Here is a 19,355-nt window from a genome sequence, read left to right as displayed (position 1 = left end):
CCCAAACCTCCACATTCAGGTCTGTAACTAATTTGGTGAGTTTAGCACCCACGACCCCCGAAGCCAAATAGATGCTGCCATTTGTGCTCCAGGATTGTGTTTGGGGATAAAAGCGCCAGATTGCAGCCCCTTAAAGAGAACCCGTCAGGCAAAATAACCCCCCTAAACTAAATATATTTTCATAAACTGCCATTAGAGAGCATTGCCTCTATCCCTTCATTGTCCCTCTACATGCCTGTAAACCTAAGCAATGAGGTCCTAAAGCTGTATGCAAATGACCTGTGAAATGTCCAATGAACCATTAGCATATTCAAGCTGTCCACTCTATTCATGAGTGGGAGGCACAGCCACACCCCCAGTGCATGACTGACAGCCTGTATAATGATGTGAGGCTTTATAATGATGTGCTTCCTGGTTCTGGTGGCCACGCCCCCTGCAGCCTGTGTGTGTATAGGAGAGATACAACAGCTCCAGGCAGCCATGTTACAGCAGAACATGTCAGATTCATGTGTAGCTGATGTCTGTGTCTCTCACCTGTATATTAGGAGGATGCAGCATGTCAGCAGATGCAGCAAACACACTAGCAATGCTTTACTATACATTACACACAGACATGAGCAGGGGGAGGAGAGGGGAGGGGTAACAGCGGTGACATCACTGCCTCTGACCATGTGACCAGCCTCATTTACATAATAAAGAAAAGATGATTTTACAATGATTAATGTATGAAATGACTAGATAAAGGCTGGGATGGGATCCGTGTGAGCTGCTCCAACAGGTAGTAGTGACAGGACTAGTGACACAGACCTGATGACAGGTGTCCTTTAACAACCAATCTGTGGCCATCGCTGTAATTGACTAGGAGGAACATGCGACACTATTGTATAAGAGCAGGGTCACATGTTCAGATGCCATTACACAGGAGACAGAGCTATGAAGAAGTTGCTGCTCTTCATTGGGTTGGTCAGATTGGCAGGGAGTTCTCAAACAATAACGATTGCCCTTTTCATGGCACTTAGATCGGGATAGAAGGTTGCTGTGATTATGGACTTGGGAAACCTAAAATAGATGCACTTTTTAGGGCACTGTAAAGAACTGCATTGAGCATCAGATAGGCTGCTATAGTGCAGGAGCACAGAACTACCAGCATTTCCAGCATCATCCAGGAATATCTTAATGGCACAATCTCGTTATAGTTTGCCATTCTATCAAAATGCTGACGCGTTATAGTTTGCCGTTCTTCAAAGCCCTATCACTATATAGTTTGCCGTTCCATTAAAATCTTATATGCTGTCACATTATAATACAATGCAGTACAATTTGCAGTTCCATCAAAATCTTTTAGGGTGCTGTTGCAGTACAATTTGTCATTCCATAAAAAATCTTACCACTATGAGAATAACTAGGTCTGAACAACCAGAGTGGCTTTAACTGCAGTTAGAGGAAGGGTGTGTTGTTTTCTTATTGCTCTTTTACTGCTATGAGAATAATTGGGTCTGAAGGGTCTGAACACCCAGAGCACCTTTAACCTCAGTGAGAGGAAGGATGTGTGGTTTTCCCATAGTTTTTTCACTGCTAAGAGAATAACTGTGTTTTATCACCCACAGCACCTTTAACCACAGTGAGAGGAAGGGTATGTGGTTTTGTATGTGTTCTGGTCTTTTGCTCTAGCTTCTGGATCTATTCAGGTAATACAACATTTTTGTATTTATGGGATGGTAAAGGTGCTCTATAAGTCTATAACTTTGCGCTTTGGATCTATAAGTAAATAGTCTGGGCAGGTAAGTATGTAACCAGTATTATTCACAGTTTGCCAAATGTTTATATTAAATTGTGGGCTAGAAGGCTATAAAATTAACAATTGTAAAAAAATAGCTTTGAGATACAAAAAGATAAATTTAAATATTATAATATTCTTGCTCTCAATGTAGGGAACCTACATCCCAATCCCTGTATATAGGGATCTCAGTATAGTAGATCTCAAGCAACATATTGCCAAGATATGCCATTATTTTATGATCAATGTGGTCAAACTTTTGAAACTCTCATCCAATTCTGTGAGTAATTGGTTGAGTGCTGTGGTCCATCTTCTGTATTCATCATAGTAGCAGGATTCCTGTTTACTTTGTGCAGATCCCTGTACAGCTAAGTGGCTGGGAATGCAGCTGACTCTGTTCAGTGGAATAAAACTGGGTTTCAGTTGTCTTGCAAAGCAGGTGGCTGTTGTGCTGCTTAGGGTGCACTGTACACTCTCTACTCTCAGGATCTGAGAGGGTCCCAAGGAAGGACTATCAACAATGTTAACGTGGGGGCATATTGTATCAATATTTTAAGAGATGAAAAGTACTTAAAGTGCATATATACCATTGATTAAGTGTGTTGCTGTATTTATAGTATTGCTGAGTATGTTCCTGTGCAGGGGCATTGCTAGGGCCGCAAAAGATCTGGGGCATGGGCCCTAATGCATATGTACCAAATTTTCAGTAGTATATTTTTTACACAACCCCCTTCACATGTGGTTGTGCCAATAACAACTGTACCTAACATATACAGCTAGAGAAAACACAGAAGAAATCCCCAACCTATTACATCTACATGTCCTGTGACGTGTAGTTGTTCTCGATCTTCTCCATTAGGCCCGGCATCTACACGTTTCCATGATTTGGATAGAAGTTACTGCACATGCGTATTGCTTGTTTGTGGTGCACCACTGGTCACAGGAGACTGAGACCGAGTTGGTTTGTGGCGCACATGTTATTGGTTTGTGGCGCAGTTTGTGGCGCAGTTTGTGGCACGGTTCGTGGCGATCAAAGACTAATCACAGGAGTTTGATTCAGCAACAGAACACAATGGGGCTTAATTACAAAGGGTCCGCAGCCGCACTTTTGTCGGATTTTTGGGTTTGTCACGTCTGTGACAGGTATTTAGCAGGGGATTGTGTCGCACAAGATCGGATTGTGGCACAGTTGCGGTGGCTTCCATGCGACAGAAATCAGGGGGCGTGCTGTCGGACGATCTGACTGATTCGGACTGAGCGCAGGATTTAACTTTCAAATTGCAGACAATGCACTTACATGCACCACGAAGAAGAAGGTAAACTCCGGTGGACCTGAGCGGGGAAGCAACAAATGCAGGATATCGGGCACATGATCTTAGTGAATCGCAGCAGAGTGCATTATCGTCAGACAAAGCACTTTCTGTGAACTCTGAGATCGGGTAAGTAAATGTGCCCCAATGTCCACAGTAGTGGAGACCGATACAATATGCAAACAAATTATGAGCACAGATGCTGCCTTCCCCGCAACCTTCAATTTGTATGATAAAAAGGAACGGCCAATCCTATTAGTATATAGAAGGCATATTTTTGGTATATTTTCGCTAGATATGTTTCGAAGTTTCCAATGTTTTCCTCAGTAGCTTAGTACATATGGATGTAGCACAGCGAAGTGAGTGCATGGATGTAGTAGAGCTGTGTGTGCTGTGCCTGTGTGTGACCAATAGAATCTTGAATTGATGTAAAATATATTTTTCCTTTTTTGGATTAATAAATCTGGGTTGTGTCTTATCAAAAATTTGTATCTTATAGTTGGCAAAAAATGGTAGTTCAATTAAATAAGCAGGGCAGATTTGAGTTGGAAATGTAGTGTTGGTATGACATGGATGCTATAGTATATGGTAACATTCTCTAAACATTATGTAAATGGGCATAGTTTGGTGGTATTTGGTTCCAAAAATTCTTCAGTGTTTCAGTCTACTACAGTATATGTCCAGCTTCCTATCTGCCATAGTGTTTTATAGTAATAATATTACAATACTTTGATAGATATTAAGAAAGTATGTGAAGACCCCTTTAACACAGAATGATGGGAAGCACTCAACCGCTACACTTGCATAACGTAAATCATATCAACCAGTAGCACATTTGTATAAACTACACTGTGCGTTACAAAACAAACTGTCTAAAATTATCCCCATAACAAGCAGCCAGATAGCGAAACTGTTTCTGCAGTAATTAGTGGGTACAGATTGCAGAGATTTGGTTTTGTCTTTTTTGATTTTGTTGAAAGATCCAGGATAATGTTGCCATGGAGTTCTAACTTCATAATGTGCCAAATATTTCAAGTTAGATTCTTCAAGAAAAAAAAAGCTGTGTTATTCCACTAATGGAAGTTTACAGCTGAAAATATAATAGTATCTATCTATCTATCTATCTATCTATCTATCTATCTATCTATCTATCTATCTACAGTATCAAACTATTCATCCATCCATAATCTATCTATCTATAACTTCAAACTTTGGGGGGTATTTATCAGGACTTCCCCCTCCGTGGGGACTGGAGGGGCAAGAAGGGGGTGTGGCTGGCAGGAGTGTGGGTTGGCACGGGTCGTTCCAGTCCCCACACCAGTAGACTTGATGCAATCAGCAACTTCTCAAATGTGAGAAGTCGCTGAATGCACTTCTGGAGGCTCTTGAAGTATCCGGTGGCGCCGGATGTACCCTCACGAACACCGGCATATGATAAATACCCCATTTTTATCTATCCATGCATGTTTAGGCTGCCAAGGGCCCATGTGGGTCCCCACCAGTGTTGCCAGCCCACGATGAGAAGGCAGACTTACCTTACTGATACTGTATTAGTAACAATACACATGCTTTTAAACTAGTTTCACCGCTTTTGCTAGAGAAGGTGCACTCCACAAAACGGCCACACCCATGGTGCCCTTTAATGCTCATTTGCATATATACAGTTGAAGCTTTCTCTGCTTCCTGGACAAGATTTTTCTCAAGAAAGGCATATGTATGAAACAGCAATGTCACTACAATAACATACGCTTGTTTTATAGGGAACTTGTCATATGGAAGGTCCAACTGCACAAGTTGTCTTCTCCTCAATTCCTCCTCCCCTCCTCCTCACTCATTGCCCTCTCCCTCACTGAGGCTCCCTCCTGCCCCCCCCCCCCCACCTGCTTACGGCAGATAACCACCACAAGCAACTGTCATTTGAACTGCCCCCAACACAGGTCTTACCACACAGTGCAGAAAGGGCGCCAGGTAATGCTAGAGAAATTACTAAAAAGCAGTGGAATTATTCTGATGCCCTGCCAGGGGCTATTAGGACCTGTCATCATGTAAAAATGACCTTCCTGGTGACAGGTTTTCTTTAAATTTGACTGGGATTCTGACAGGGTCACTTGAACATATTTTTCGCTTACCGCCTTTTCTGTACCATATTTCCATATCATATATATTAGCCATTTTTAAAGTGAAAAAAGTTGCTATGGCATATCAAAGTGTTTGCAATAGAGGATGACAAGCCAAATGTGGGGTCTGTTTACTGGAAATACAAAGGAATAAGTCCGAGTTTCAGGTTTCACTATACATATTACGGGAAGTGTGCCTGTTATAAAAAACTGACATCTGTTTTAGTTATTAGACCCCCAAATTTTATTTATGATAAGTATAAAAACTGAGTCACCCAGTAACTGAATCACTCTGACCCCAAATCAACCAGCCAAAGTCTCACTGTCCTGTGCAGGCTCTGATGCAGACTCTACCAGTAAACTACTGTTACAGGAATATTTTGGCAAGTGGATAAAGGATTGTGGGGGGATATTTCCCCCTTGTACAACAGCTGAGGGTGTGAGTGACCATTCCAGTAACACTGCAAAGAAGTCATTATTATGCTGTGATGCTGGTAAATAGAGATTAGGGGTATATTGACAGATAATAGACTGATAAACATAGATAATAGGTAGACTGATAAACATAGATGATAGGTAGACTGATAAACAGATAGATAGATAGATAGATAGATAGACAAACGGATAGATAGATAGATAAATTAATAGAAGGATAAACAGAAAAATAGATATACAGATACACCAATAGATAAACAGATAATTAGACCATAAATAGGAAATATATGCACATATATTTATATAAATGGAAATATTAAATTTAATAGAATTGATCAGTTAAAATAGAGAGAAATTTGGAATTATATTGTGTTAATCCTAAATATATACCGTAGACAGATCATCCATGTAAATCAGTTTCCAGCACCACTCATTTCATAATGAAGTCATCTTGCATTTTGTGAAGAAATACTTCCACCTTGTGGAAATGCAAAGACAAGACAGGTTTTTCTTCTCCATGCAATAATAAAGTTTTATATTAGCTCTATATCCTGCTGTGACAGATTGAAGAGGAAAGTGTAGACAGCATAACCAGCAGAAATCAACCAGTGTAAAAAATTTTAAAAAAACACTGCAGATAGATCCTCTGCATCTTGATCCCTGCTCTGTCCTTCGCTAGTCTTGACAAACCGGCCAGAGTGCGTGGACAAGGTGTCTGGCGCCTCTCACGTGATATCACTTCACTTTAATGTTACCAGCATGGGAGAGGGAGGTGCGGGGGCGTGCATAATTAGCAGCCTGGAACGCTGGACATCTTGACCCCTCACTTCGTGCTGCTGATCATAAGTTTCTTTTCTAGGTGACCCTCGCGTGTCAGGAGGAGCATGGGTGAGTATCTGTAGTGGTATTATTTTACTTTTTTACACTGGTTGATTTCCTTTAAGTGTTACCACACTGTGGTCTTGGTCTTTGCTTGTGAAAGACTAAATGTAGCTGGAATATTGCTGTGTAACGAATAAAATAATCTGTGGAGTTTCATTTCATCTTGTTCTGTGCTGCAGTCTTTCTACTATTTCTTGGCTGTGACCTAGAGTTACAATGAGAGTGCATTAATAATATATGTAATAAATATAAAATATATAAATAATAAATATATTATTAGGTGCACTCTGCACACTTCACAGGCAAACTACACAAAGTACAGCCGTCACTAGTTTTACTAAACTCATAGCTCCCAACCATTCCAGATTTAGCGGGACAGTCCCAGTTTTTGGAAGCTGTCCTGCTTTCCCAGGTGGAAGCGAGAATATACAGTGCTGTCCCGCAACGTCCCACTTCCTGGTCTCTGCTCCGATGTAATAGAGGTGCAGAACCGAGACCAGGAGATGGGAACAGCTCCTGCAGCCTCCTCTCTGCTTGAAGAAAAAAACTTTACTTACCTTGCCATCGTCCCTCCGCAGTCCTGCTTCCTCCTCTAACGAGGAGAAGGGGCCACTTTTAAAAAATATTTTTATTAATGACTAGAGATGAGCGAACATGCTCGTTCGAGCTTGATGCTCGGTCGAGCATTAGGGTACTCGAAACTGCTCGTTGCTCGGACGAATACTTCGCCCGCTCGAGAAAATGGCAGCTCCCGCCGTTTTGCTTTTTGGCGGCCAGAAACAGAGCCAATCACAAGCCAGGAGACTCTGCACTCCACCCAGCATGACGTGGTACCCTTACACGTCGATAGCAGTGGTTGGCTGGCCAGATCAGGTGACCCTGGGATAGACTAGCCGCTGCCCGCGCTGCTCGGATCATTCTGTGTCTGGATGCCGCTAGGGAGAGAGCTGCTGCTGGTCAGGGAAAGCGTTAGGGTGTTCTATTAGCTTACTGTTAGGCAGGAGTGATTCTCAAAGAACCCAACAGCCCTTCTTAGGGCTACAATAACGTTCTACTTTTTTTATTTTAATTTGCATCTAGTACCATTTTGTGAGGAATTAGCAGGGGGACTTGCTACCGTTGTGTTTAGCTCTTAGTGGCACACATATCCATAGCAAAGACCGAAGTGGGAAAATTTAGTAGGGGTTGGATTTCAATTAGGCACTAACTCAGTGTCATCTCATCTGGCATATTAGTGTGCTTTGATACTTGGCTAGAAAATAGCCATAGGAGAATACAAACAGCTTACTTACGCCTACAGTAGCGTTCTATATATTTGATTTCTGGTTGATCTGCTGGTGGCTGTACTTTCTGCAGTGCATGTACTAGCCAATTCTGAGCAATTTGTAGTGAGACTTGCGACCGCTGTGTTCTGCGCTTAGTGACGCACATATCCATAGCAAAGACCGAAGTGGGAAAATTTAGTAGGGGTTGGATTTCAATTAGGCACTAACTCAGTGTCATCTCATCTGGCATAGTAGTGTGCTTTGATACTTGGCTAGAAAATAGCCATAGGAGAATACAAACAGCTTACTTACGCCTACAGTAGCGTTCTATATATTTGATTTCTGGTTGATCTGCTGGTGGCTGTACTTTCTGCAGTGCATGTACTAGCCAATTCTGAGCAATTTGTAGTGAGACTTGCGACCGCTGTGTTCTGCGCTTAGTGACGCACATATCCATAGCAAAGACCGAAGTGGGAAAATTTAGTAGGGGTTGGATTTCAATTAGGCACTAACTCAGTGTCATCTCATCTGGCATAGTAGTGTGCTTTGATACTTGGCTAGAAAATAGCCATAGGAGAATACAAACAGCTTACTTACGCCTACAGTAGCGTTCTATATATTTGATTTCTGGTTGATCTGCTGGTGGCTGTACTTTCTGCAGTGCATGTACTAGCCAATTCTGAGCAATTTGTAGTGAGACTTGCGGCCGCTGTGTTCTGCGCTTAGTGACGCACATATCCATAGCAAAGACCGAAGTGGGAAAATTTAGTAGGGGTTGGATTTCAATTAGGCACTAACTCAGTGTCATCTCATCTGGCATAGTAGTGTGCTTTGATACTTGGCTAGAAAATAGCCATAGGAGAATACAAACAGCTTACTTACGCCTACAGTAGCGTTCTATATATTTGATTTCTGGTTGATCTGCTGGTGGCTGTACTTTCTGCAGTGCAAGTACTAGCCAATTCTGAGCAATTTGTAGTGAGACTTGCGACCGCTGTGTTCTGCGCTTAGTGACGCACATATCCATAGCAAAGACCGAAGTGGGAAAATTTAGTAGGGGTTGGATTTCAATTAGGCACTAACTCAGTGTCATCTCATCTGGCATAGTAGTGTGCTTTGATACTTGGCTAGAAAATAGCCATAGCAATAGGATAGCATTGTTTGGTTTTAAAAACTCAAAAAAAAACAAAAAACACAAAAAAAAACAAAAAACACAAAAAAAAACAAAAAAAAGTAAAAAAAAAAATAAAGTTATAACTCTCATTTTAAAAATGTTTAACCCGAGGGCTAGGGGTAGAAGACGAGGGCGGGGACGTGGGCGTCCAACTACTGCAGGGGTCAGAGGCCGTGGTCCTGGGCGGGGTGAGACACCACCTGCTGATGAGGGAGCAGGGGAACGCCGCAGAGCTACACTCCCTAGGTTCATGTCTGAAGTTACTGGGACTCGTGGTAGAGCACTGTTGAGGCCAGAACAGTGCGAACAGGTGATGTCGTGGATTGCTGACAATGCTTCGAGCAATTTGTCCACCACCAGTCAGTCTTCCACGCAGTCCACCCATGTCACCGAAATCGCCACTCCTCCAGCTCCTGCACCTCAGCCTCCTCCCCCCCAGTCTGCCCCCTCCCAGGAAAATTTGGCATTTGAACCGGCATACTCTGAGGAACTGTTTTCTGGACCCTTCCCACAGTCACAAACCACTTGTCCGGTTGCTGCTGAGCAATTTTCCGATGCCCAGGTTTTCCACCAGTCACAGTCTGTGAGTGATGATGACCTTCTTGACGTAGTGGAAGTGTGTAAAGAGGTGTCCGACGATGAGGAGACACGGTTGTCAGACAGTGGGGAAGTTGTTGTCAGGGCAGGAAGTCCGAGGGGGGAGCAGACTGAGGGATCGGAGGATGATGAGGTGACAGACCCAAGCTGGGTTGAGAGGCCGGGTGAACACAGTGCTTCTGAGACGGAGGAGAGTCCTCGACCAGAACAGGTTGGAAGAGGCAGTGGTGGGGCCAGACGGAGAGGCAGGGCCAGAGCTGGTGCATCAGCGCCAAATGTGTCAACTAGTGAAGCTCCCGTGGCGAGGGCTCTTGCGGCGAGGGCTAGATCTTCAGAAGTCTGGAGGTTCTTTAAGGAAACACCGGATGACCGACGGACTGTGGTGTGCAACATTTGCCAAACCAGGCTCAGCAGGGGTTCCACCACTACTAGCTTAACTACCACCAGTATGCGCAGGCATATGAATGCTAAACACCCCACTCAGTGGCAACAAGCCCGTTCACCTCCGGCCGTGCACACCACTGCTCCTTCCCCTGTGTCAGCTGATAGTCAGCCCCCTGCCCAGGACCCTGCCACAAAAACCCCATCGTCGCCTCCACGATCCTCCACAGCATCCACCAGTGTTCAGCTCTCCATACCCCAGACGCTGGAGCGGAAACGCAAATATAGTGCAACCCACCCGCACGCCCAAGCCCTTAATGTGCACATCTCCAGATTGCTTAGCCTGGAGATGCTGCCCTATAGGCTAGTAGAGACCGAGGCCTTTCGCAACCTCATGGCGGCGGCCGCCCCTCGGTATTCGGTCCCCAGCCGCCACTACTTTTCCCGATGTGCCGTCCCAGCCCTGCACCAGCACGTGTCAGACAACATCATCCGTGCCCTGACCAACGCCGTTTCTGACAAGGTCCACCTGACCACGGACACGTGGACGAGTGCTGCCGGGCAGGGCCACTATATATCGCTGACGGCACATTGGGTTAACTTGGTGGAGGCTGGGACCGAGTCTGACCCTGGGGCTGCTCATATACTGCCGACGCCGAGGATTGCGGGGCCTACCTCGGTCCAGGTGTTTCAGGCCTACTATGCCTCCTCCTCCTCCCACCCCTCCTCCACCTCCTCCTCCGAACTACCATCCGTGGGCACGGCGCCATCAGTCGGTAGCTCTAGGCACAGCAGCAGTGCCGTCGCTAAGCGACAGCAGGCGGTGCTCAAACTGCTGAACCTAGGCGACAAAAGGCACACCGCCCAAGAGCTATTACAGGGCATCACGGCGCAGACTGATCTGTGGCTGGCACCGCTGAACCTCAAGCCGGGAATGGTTGTGTGTGACAACGGCCGTAACCTGGTGGCGGCTCTGCAACTCGGCAGACTGACACATGTGCCATGCCTGGCCCATGTGTTAAATCTGATAGTTCAGCGTTTCCTCAAGACATACCCCAATCTGTCTGATTTGCTCACGAAGGTGCGCCGCATCTGTGCGCATTTCAGGAAGTCCAGCCCAGATGCTACCACTCTCAGGGCAGCGCAGCGCCGCCTCCAACTGCCCGCTCACCGACTGTTGTGCGACGTGCCCACGAGGTGGAATTCAACACTGACCATGTTATCCAGAGTTTACCAGCAGCGCAGAGCGATTGTAGACTGCCAGATGTCAACTTCCACCAGAACTGGTAGTCAGGTCAGTCAGCTTCCTCAAGTCTACAATGAGGAGTGGACGTGGATGTCTGATATCTGTCAGGTGCTGAGTAACTTTGAGGAGTCAACACAGATGGTCAGTGGCGATGCCGCCATCATCAGCCTCACCATCCCGCTGCTTGGCCTGTTGAAAAACTCTCTGGTCAGCATGAAGTCGGAAGCTTTGCGCTCGTCACAAGAGACAGGGGAAGAATATTCCCTTGTTGATAGCCAAAGCACCCTCAGGTCTGTTTCTCAGCGCATATCGGAGGAGGTGGAGGTGGAGGAGGATGAGGAGGAAGAGGAGGAGAATGTTGGCGAGACACAAGAGGGGACCATTGTTGAGTCCTTCACTGTTCAGCGTGTATGGGCAGAAGAAGAGGAGTTGGAGGAGTTGGAGGAGGAGGAAATGGACAGTCAGGCCAGTGAGGGGAGTGAATTCTTACGCGTTGGTACTCTGGCGCATATGGCAGATTTCATGCTAGGCTGCCTATCCCGTGACCCTCGCGTTCAAAGAATTTATTCCAGCACCGATTACTGGGTGTTCACTCTCCTGGACCCACGGTACAAGCAAAATCTTTCCACTCTCATCCCTGCAGAGGAAAGGAGTGTGAGAATGCATGAATACCAGCAGGCCCTGGTGCACAAGCTGAAACAGTATTTCCCTTCTGACAGCGCTAGCGGCAGAGTGCGTAGTTCTGCGGGACAAGTAGCGAGGGAGAGTAGGCGAGCAGGCAGCTTGTCCAGCACTGGCAAGGGTACGCTTTACAAGGCTTTTGCCAGCTTTATGTCACCTCAGCAAGACACTGTCACCTGTCCCCAGTCTCGGCAGAGTAGGGCTGATCTTTACAGAAAGATGGTGAGGGAGTACGTAGCTGACCATACCATCGTCCTAAATGATCACACAGCTCCCTACAACTACTGGGTTTCAAAGCTGGACATGTGGCACGAACTGGCGCTGTACGCCTTGGAGGTTCTTGCCTGCCCTGCCGCTAGCGTCTTGTCCGAGCGGGTTTTCAGTGCAGCTGGTGGCATCATCACCGATAAGCGTACACGCCTGTCGACTGACAGCGCTGACAGGCTGACGCTTATTAAAATGAATAAAGGCTGGATTTCTCAGAATTTCCAATCTCCACCAGGTGAAGGAAGCTCAACCTGAATAATTGATCCACTCCTCCTCCTCCTCATTTTCCTCCTTCTCCTCCTCTTTGTACAGTAAAGCAGAGGAAAATGGCTATTTTTTGACAGGGCCCACTGGCTCTTGCTATAGTACTTCATGCATTTAATTTTTCTGGAGGGCCACCTACCCGGTCCTCTGTTTGAAACAATTTTTGTGAGTGCCACATACAGGCACTCAATCTATTCCATTTTTCTGGAGGGCCACCTACCCGGTCCTCTGTTTTAAAAATTTTTTGGGACTGCCACATACAGGCACTCAATCTATTCCATTTTACTGGAGGGCCACCTACCTGCTCCTCTGGTTTGAAAAATGTTTGGGACTGCCACATACAGGCACTCAATCTATTCCATTTTACTGGAGGGCCACCTACCTGCTCCTCTGGTTTGAAAAATGTTTGGGACTGCCACATACAGGCACTCAATCTATTCCATTTTACTGCAGGGCCACCTACCTGCTCCTCTGGTTTGAAACATTTTTGGGACTGCCACATACAGGCACTCAATCTATTCCATTTTACTGGAGGGCCACCTACCTGCTCCTCTGGTTTGAAAAATGTTTGGGACTGCCACATACAGGCACTCAATCTATTCCATTTTACTGCAGGGCCACCTACCTGCTCCTCTGGTTTGAAACATTTTTGGGACTGCCACATACAGGCACTCAATCTATTCCATTTTACTGGAGGGCCACCTACCTGCTCCTCTGGTTTGAAAAATGTTTGGGACTGCCACATACAGGCACTCAATCTATTCCATTTTGCTGGAGGGCCACCTACCTGCTCCTCTGGTTTGAAAAATGTTTGGGACTGCCACATACAGGCACTCAATCTATTCCATTTTACTGCAGGGCCACCTACCTGCTCCTCTGGTTTGAAACATTTTTGGGACTGCCACATACAGGCACTCAATCTATTCCATTTTACTGGAGGGCCACCTACCTGCTCCTCTGGTTTGAAAAATGTTTGGGACTGCCACATACAGGCACTCAATCTATTCCATTTTACTGCAGGGCCACCTACCTGCTCCTCTGGTTTGAAACATTTTTGGGACTGCCACATACAGGCACTCAATCTATTCCATTTTACTGGAGGGCCACCTACCTGCTCCTCTGGTTTGAAAAATGTTTGGGACTGCCACATACAGGCACTCAATCTATTCCATTTTACTGGAGGGCCACCTACCTGCTCCTCTGGTTTGAAAAATTTTTGGGACTGCCACATACAGGCACTCAATCTATTCCATTTTACTGCAGGGCCACCTACCTGCTCCTCTGGTTTGAAACATTTTTGGGACTGCCACATACAGGCACTCAATCTATTCCATTTTACTGGAGGGCCACCTACCTGCTCCTCTGGTTTGAAAAATGTTTGGGACTGCCACATACAGGCACTATCCAAATTAAATTGTCTCCATAGCAGCCTCCACACGTTGTCTCCATTGCTACCTCCAAAAGTCGTCCATATAGCTGCCTCCATACATCGTCCCTTTATCAAACGAGGTGTGTCAGGCAGAAATTTGGGTTGTTTTCATGGATTCCACATCAAAGTTGTTAACTTTGTCGCCACCCTGCTGTGTTATCCACAAAATATACTGGCAAACTTTTACCATTTAGGGATATTATTTCAGCGCTTCTTGCGCATCTGTTTACATTCCCCTCACCCGGCATATCCTAAACTTATAAGAACGCTACTACACTTGATCTTATACAAAAGGTTCTTAGAAGTGCTGTTTGGGGAGTAGCCTAGAGACAGGGGCTTGGATTGGCGAAAGCTCGCCTGGCAGCGGAGCGCCAGCTCCATGCGCATCATGCGCTTCTTGCGCATCTGTTTACATTCCCCTCACCCGCCATATCCCAAACTTATAAGAACGCTACTACACTTAACTTGGTGCAGGCTGGGACCGAGTCTGACCCTCATATACTGCCGACGCAGAGAATTGCGGGGCCTACCTCGGTCCAGGTCTCAAAGGCCTACTATACCTCCTCCCACCCCTCCTCCACCTCCTCCTCCTCCGAATTACCATCCGTGGGCATGGCGCCATCAGTCGGTAGCTCTAGGCACAGCAGCAGTGCCGTCGCTAAGCGACAGCAGGCGGTGCTGAAACTGCTGAGCCTAGGCGATAAAAGGCACACCGCCCAAGAGCTATTACAGGGCATTCCACATCAAAGTTGTTAACTTTGTCGCCACCCTGCTGTGTAATCCACAAAATATACTTGCAAACTTTTACCATTTAGGGATATTATTTCAGCGCTTCTTGCGCATCTGTTTACATTCCCCTCACCCGCCATATCCTAAACTTATAAGAACGCTACTACACTTGATCTTATACAAAAGGTTCTTAGAAGTGCTGTTTGGGGAGTAGCCTAGAGACAGGGGCTTGGATTGGCGAAAGCTCGCCTGGCTGCAGAGCGCCAGCTCCATCCCAAGATCCAACTAACATAGTTGCAGCACCTTTAATCTACTACTAGTTCACTGCCTCCATAATAATAATAATAATAATCTTTATTTATATAGCGTCATCATATTCTGTAGCGCTTTACAAATCAGAGCACAACATTTGTATGGAACAACAGGAGTGAGGTCCCTGCTCGCCAGAGCTTACGGTTTATGAAGATGATGGGGTAACACGAGGTAAAAGAATATTTAATGGTCAAGCCATTCTTTTTAGGGAATAAAAAAAAATATAATAAATGGAATTGCTGTCGCTTGAACCACTCAGCCGTCATCTTATATACCAGGTCCAGGGTGAATGGGACTGCAGAGAAGTCTGGTGCCTGTTGGTTGCTGGATAACAGATGGGAGGACGACACAGGACGGGTTAGTAGAAGAGTTAAAACTTCATGCAGTTAATGAGTGTTATAGGCTTGCCTAAAGAAATGGGTTTTAAGAGCACGTTTGAAACTTTGGAGGTTAGGTATTAGTCTGATAGTCCGGGGCAGAGCATTCCATAGAATTGGTGCAGCTCTAGAGAAGTCTTGGAGACGCGAGTGGGAGGTCCGCACTAGGGTAGAGGTTAATCTAAGATCACTGGCGGATCTAAGAGCACGGGTTGGGCGATAGACTGAGATAAGAGAGGAGAGGTAGGGGGGTGCAGCATTATACAGAGCTTTATGGATGAGGGTTATTATTATTTTAAACTGTATTCGAAAGGAGACTGGCAGCCAGTGCAGCGACTGGCATGAACTGTAAGCATACATGGTCCCCTTATCAAACGAGCTGTGTCAGGCAGAATTTTGGGTTGTTTTCATGGCTTCCATGTTAACTTTGTCGCCACCCTGCTGTGTAATCCACAAAATATACTGGCAAACTTTTATCATGTACCGATATTATTTGAGCGCTTCTTGCTCACCTCCTTTGGTTCCTCTCTGACACCCATTGGTTTGAAGCCTGAGTCCAATTAGGGTATGTCGCCATGCCACTCTCTAGCCTGCTGCCGCTGCCTCTGCATGCCGTCCCCTATAGTGTCAGGGTCAATTATTGGATGTTTTAGATGCTATCTAGCTTCATTCTGTCACTCTGTCATGGCCATGCTGTTGCCCATAATTTTGGCATAATGGTGCGATTAGGCAGCCTCAGAGGCATCCATGCATGCTGCCCCTGCTGTTTTCTGCCCCTGGTGTTTCCATCCTTTTCTGAGGTTCCCAGGTGTTTGGCCAAGCTTCCCTGTGCAGAGCCTTGGTCCCCTTGAAAAATGCTCGAGTCTCCCATTGACTTCAATGGGGTTCGTTATTCGAGACGAGCACTCGAGCATCGGGAAAAGTTCGTCTCGAATAACGAGTACCCGAGCATTTTAGTGTTCGCTCATCTCTATTAATGACCTTGTAGTGGGTATGCACAGTCAAGTTTAAATATTTGAAGATAATACTAAGCTGTGTAAAGTAATTATTACTGAGGTCAATAGTTTAGCATTACAGAGAGAATTGTGGAAGCTTGAGGAGTAGGCGGAGAAAAGGTTGATGAGGTTTAATTTAGATAAATGCAAAGTCATGCACTTGGGCCATGGAAACAAAAAGTATAATTATGCTCTAAACAGTCAATTACTTGGTAAAACTGGAGCTGAAAAAGACTTGGGGGTATTGAGGGATGGTAAACTTAATTTTAGTGACCAGAGCCAGGCGGCTGCTGCTAAAGCAAATAAAATTATGGGATGTATCAAGAGAGGAATAGATTCTCATGATAAGGACAAAAAACAAAATGGACTTGCATCTTTTTCCAGCCTTATATACTATGATGCTATGTCTGAGGCCACATTCACATTTGATAATTGTGTTGTGGTTGCTTTTCATAATGCACAAACTTCCTGCGATCACCTATTGAAATAAGATTTTGTTTATATTGCATTTAGTAAATGCAAGAGGAGTCCTGTGTGTTTTTAAATGCAACGCAATCACCACATGTGAACACAGTCTCAGGTGATTGTTATTTAACAGTACGTTCAGCTTTGTGGTTGCCCTCATGGTAATTTTGTACAAATTACTAATGTATAGTAATACGATTACATCCGGCCCCTTTAATGCAACCGCAAGGCTTATTTGTCCCTGGGTGAAAATGAGTTTGACACCCCTGGTGTAACCTTTCAGGGTCAGTTGGATAAGAGAGGATAAAGTCTACAAAACATAGGAAGAGAGAATATTTTTGTTTTCTTAAATTCAGCTACTGTCCTGCTCTGATAGGACGAGGAGCAGATATGTAATGGTGGTTGTCTACAGACAGGACTGGTTTCCTGTGAATCTGCAGCATGGAGAGGCTCTGGTAATGCCTCCCCCAGAGCCCTTCAGTCTCATTAGCATCATTTAAAAAGTTGATTTTAGAAGGAAGGATACCATGGATAACAAATATAATAATACTACCACAGTCACAGTGCCTAGTTAGAGTAAGTGCCCCTTGTTTATGATTTTGATTTCCCCCTGACTGCTTCCATGTAGTTGAGACGTGTAGCCATATAGCTATATGTTGCTCTTCAAATCTCATTTTAGCCCATGTAACACTGCCGTACGTCAGCTGTTTGAAGTCATGACCTTGTTTCAACATCTACAGCAGTGGGAGTAGACTCATGCTGTGCTCTTATTAGTTTAAACCTATAGATTACGTGCTGTATTCTAGGTTTGGGTATTGATGCCAAAAATATGTTCTCTTGCTGTGGAGGATGGGATGAACTTTCTCTTATTAAGTAAATATTTTAACAACCTGTCTGAATTAACCTGTTAAAGGGGCGCTCTTGGAATTTTCACAATCTGGGGCTATATTCAGCACGTTACGTGTGCCACCGCTTCCTAAAGCGGCCTGTCGACGCGGTGGCACACGAAACATGCGTCGAGGTACTTCATCCACATATAATATACACCATGGGTAAGTGAACTTAGAATAATAGACATAATGGGATTTTTGGGATTGGCGGAAGCCAGAAGAGGAGCCGCACTGATATGGGGGAGCTGGAGGGTGAGTATATAAGTTTTTGGGGTGTTTTTTTAGTGTTGGGATGGCTGTATACTACTGGGAGCTTGCTGGGCTGCCTGTCCACTACTGGGGGCGTGCTGGGCTGGCTGTACACTACTGGGGGCAGGCTGGGCTGGCTGTATACTACAGGGGGCAGGCTGGGCTGGCTGTATACTACTGGTTGCAGGCTGGGCTGGCTGTATACTACTGGAGGCAGGCTGGGCTGGCTGTGTGTAATACTAGGGGCAGGCTGGGCTGGCTATATACTACAGGGGCAGGCTGGACTGGCTGTATACTACAGGGGGCAGGCTATATACTACTGGGGGCTTTCTGGCTATATACTGGGGGAGTCTGTGACCAATGCATTTCCCACCCTCGGCTTATACTCGAGTCAATAGCTTTTCACAGTTTTTGGTGGTAAAATTAGGGGTCTTGGCTTATACTAGGGTCGGCTTATACTCAAGTATATATCGAGTATATGTTTAAATACCTCACCCATTGTTTTTTATTTGTCTCATGGATCTCATCATCTCTCATCTCTGATCTGTCTCATCTCTTTTGTCTCAGATACATAGTAGAAGCTAAATAAAAGTGTATAAAAACCTTATATCCTGATAATCATAGCACATTGTCAGTACACAGCAACTAAAAGCACGGAGGAATCATGAAGTTTCTACTTAGAGAGTACCTGTCCACAAACATTTTACATTGACCACCACTGAGTAGTAGGATCTAAAACAGCAATAAATCTTCATTTTGTAAATTTCACTAGGGGATTAAAATTTGAGAACTTTCTTTCATGGGCAAACCGCTTTAATATTCTGAAATTCTGAAATTGCGAAATATAGGACATGTCCTATCTTTTTACAGGGTGCGGACCAGTACGGTACCGCACGTGGGCTCCCGTTGGGCAAGTGCGCCCATTGCCGTCTATGGGGACGTATATATCGGCCGTATAAACGTCGACCGTATATATATCCCACATACGGCAGTGTGAATGTAGCCTAACTCAGAATCAGTACACTGTATGTAATGTTTTTATATAAACATTAATCTACTATGCAATTTCTAAAATGGTGTGAAAAGATACCCTTTAATATTGTTTACATTTTTTCTGTAACTTATTTATACAGAGAGGTCCCTCAATGACGTCTAATTGTCACTTTTGACATTTTTGCAGCAAATTGGGTACATGTGTTTTTGAATTCACGTAACCAACACAATAATAGTAACAGGGAATGCGTCAGTGCACACGGGAACATATCCAGCTAATTGATAGAAACTAGTGTTTTATTCACCACAGTGTAATTTCACAGGAGGTGACTATGAATCATGGCTCAATCCTAAATATTAAAAAGCTGACTCATTCCTGCTACAACCTTTGTCATGAAAATGAACAAGACATGTTGGAAATGACATCACCAGGTATTGTGTGCTGACAGGTTAGGTGAAGGACAATTATGTGGGGAACATAAGATCTCAGATATGAAATGCAAAGGCAAAATGTTAAATT

The 19,355-nt window shown here is 45.0% G+C and overlaps 1 long non-coding RNA gene across 1 annotated transcript in view; it reads left to right on the top strand.

Annotated features, from left to right (window-relative positions):
- Positions 1 to 4,990: 4,990 nt before the first annotated feature.
- The window catches only part of LOC140069918 (uncharacterized), a 64,757-nt gene continuing 50,392 nt past the window's right edge, over positions 4,991 to 19,355 (top strand). Inside the window, exon 1 of the long non-coding RNA XR_011848877.1 lies at positions 4,991 to 5,055. This is a non-coding gene — a long non-coding RNA (uncharacterized lncRNA). The remainder of the gene's footprint in view (positions 5,056 to 19,355) is intronic.

The sequence above is a fragment of the Engystomops pustulosus genome, chromosome 7 (genome assembly GCF_040894005.1).
Source record: "Engystomops pustulosus chromosome 7, aEngPut4.maternal, whole genome shotgun sequence".
NCBI lineage: Eukaryota > Metazoa > Chordata > Amphibia > Anura > Leptodactylidae > Engystomops > Engystomops pustulosus.
The sequence above is the reverse complement of the archived record's forward strand: the minus strand, read 5'-3'. Positions and strand labels throughout refer to the sequence as shown.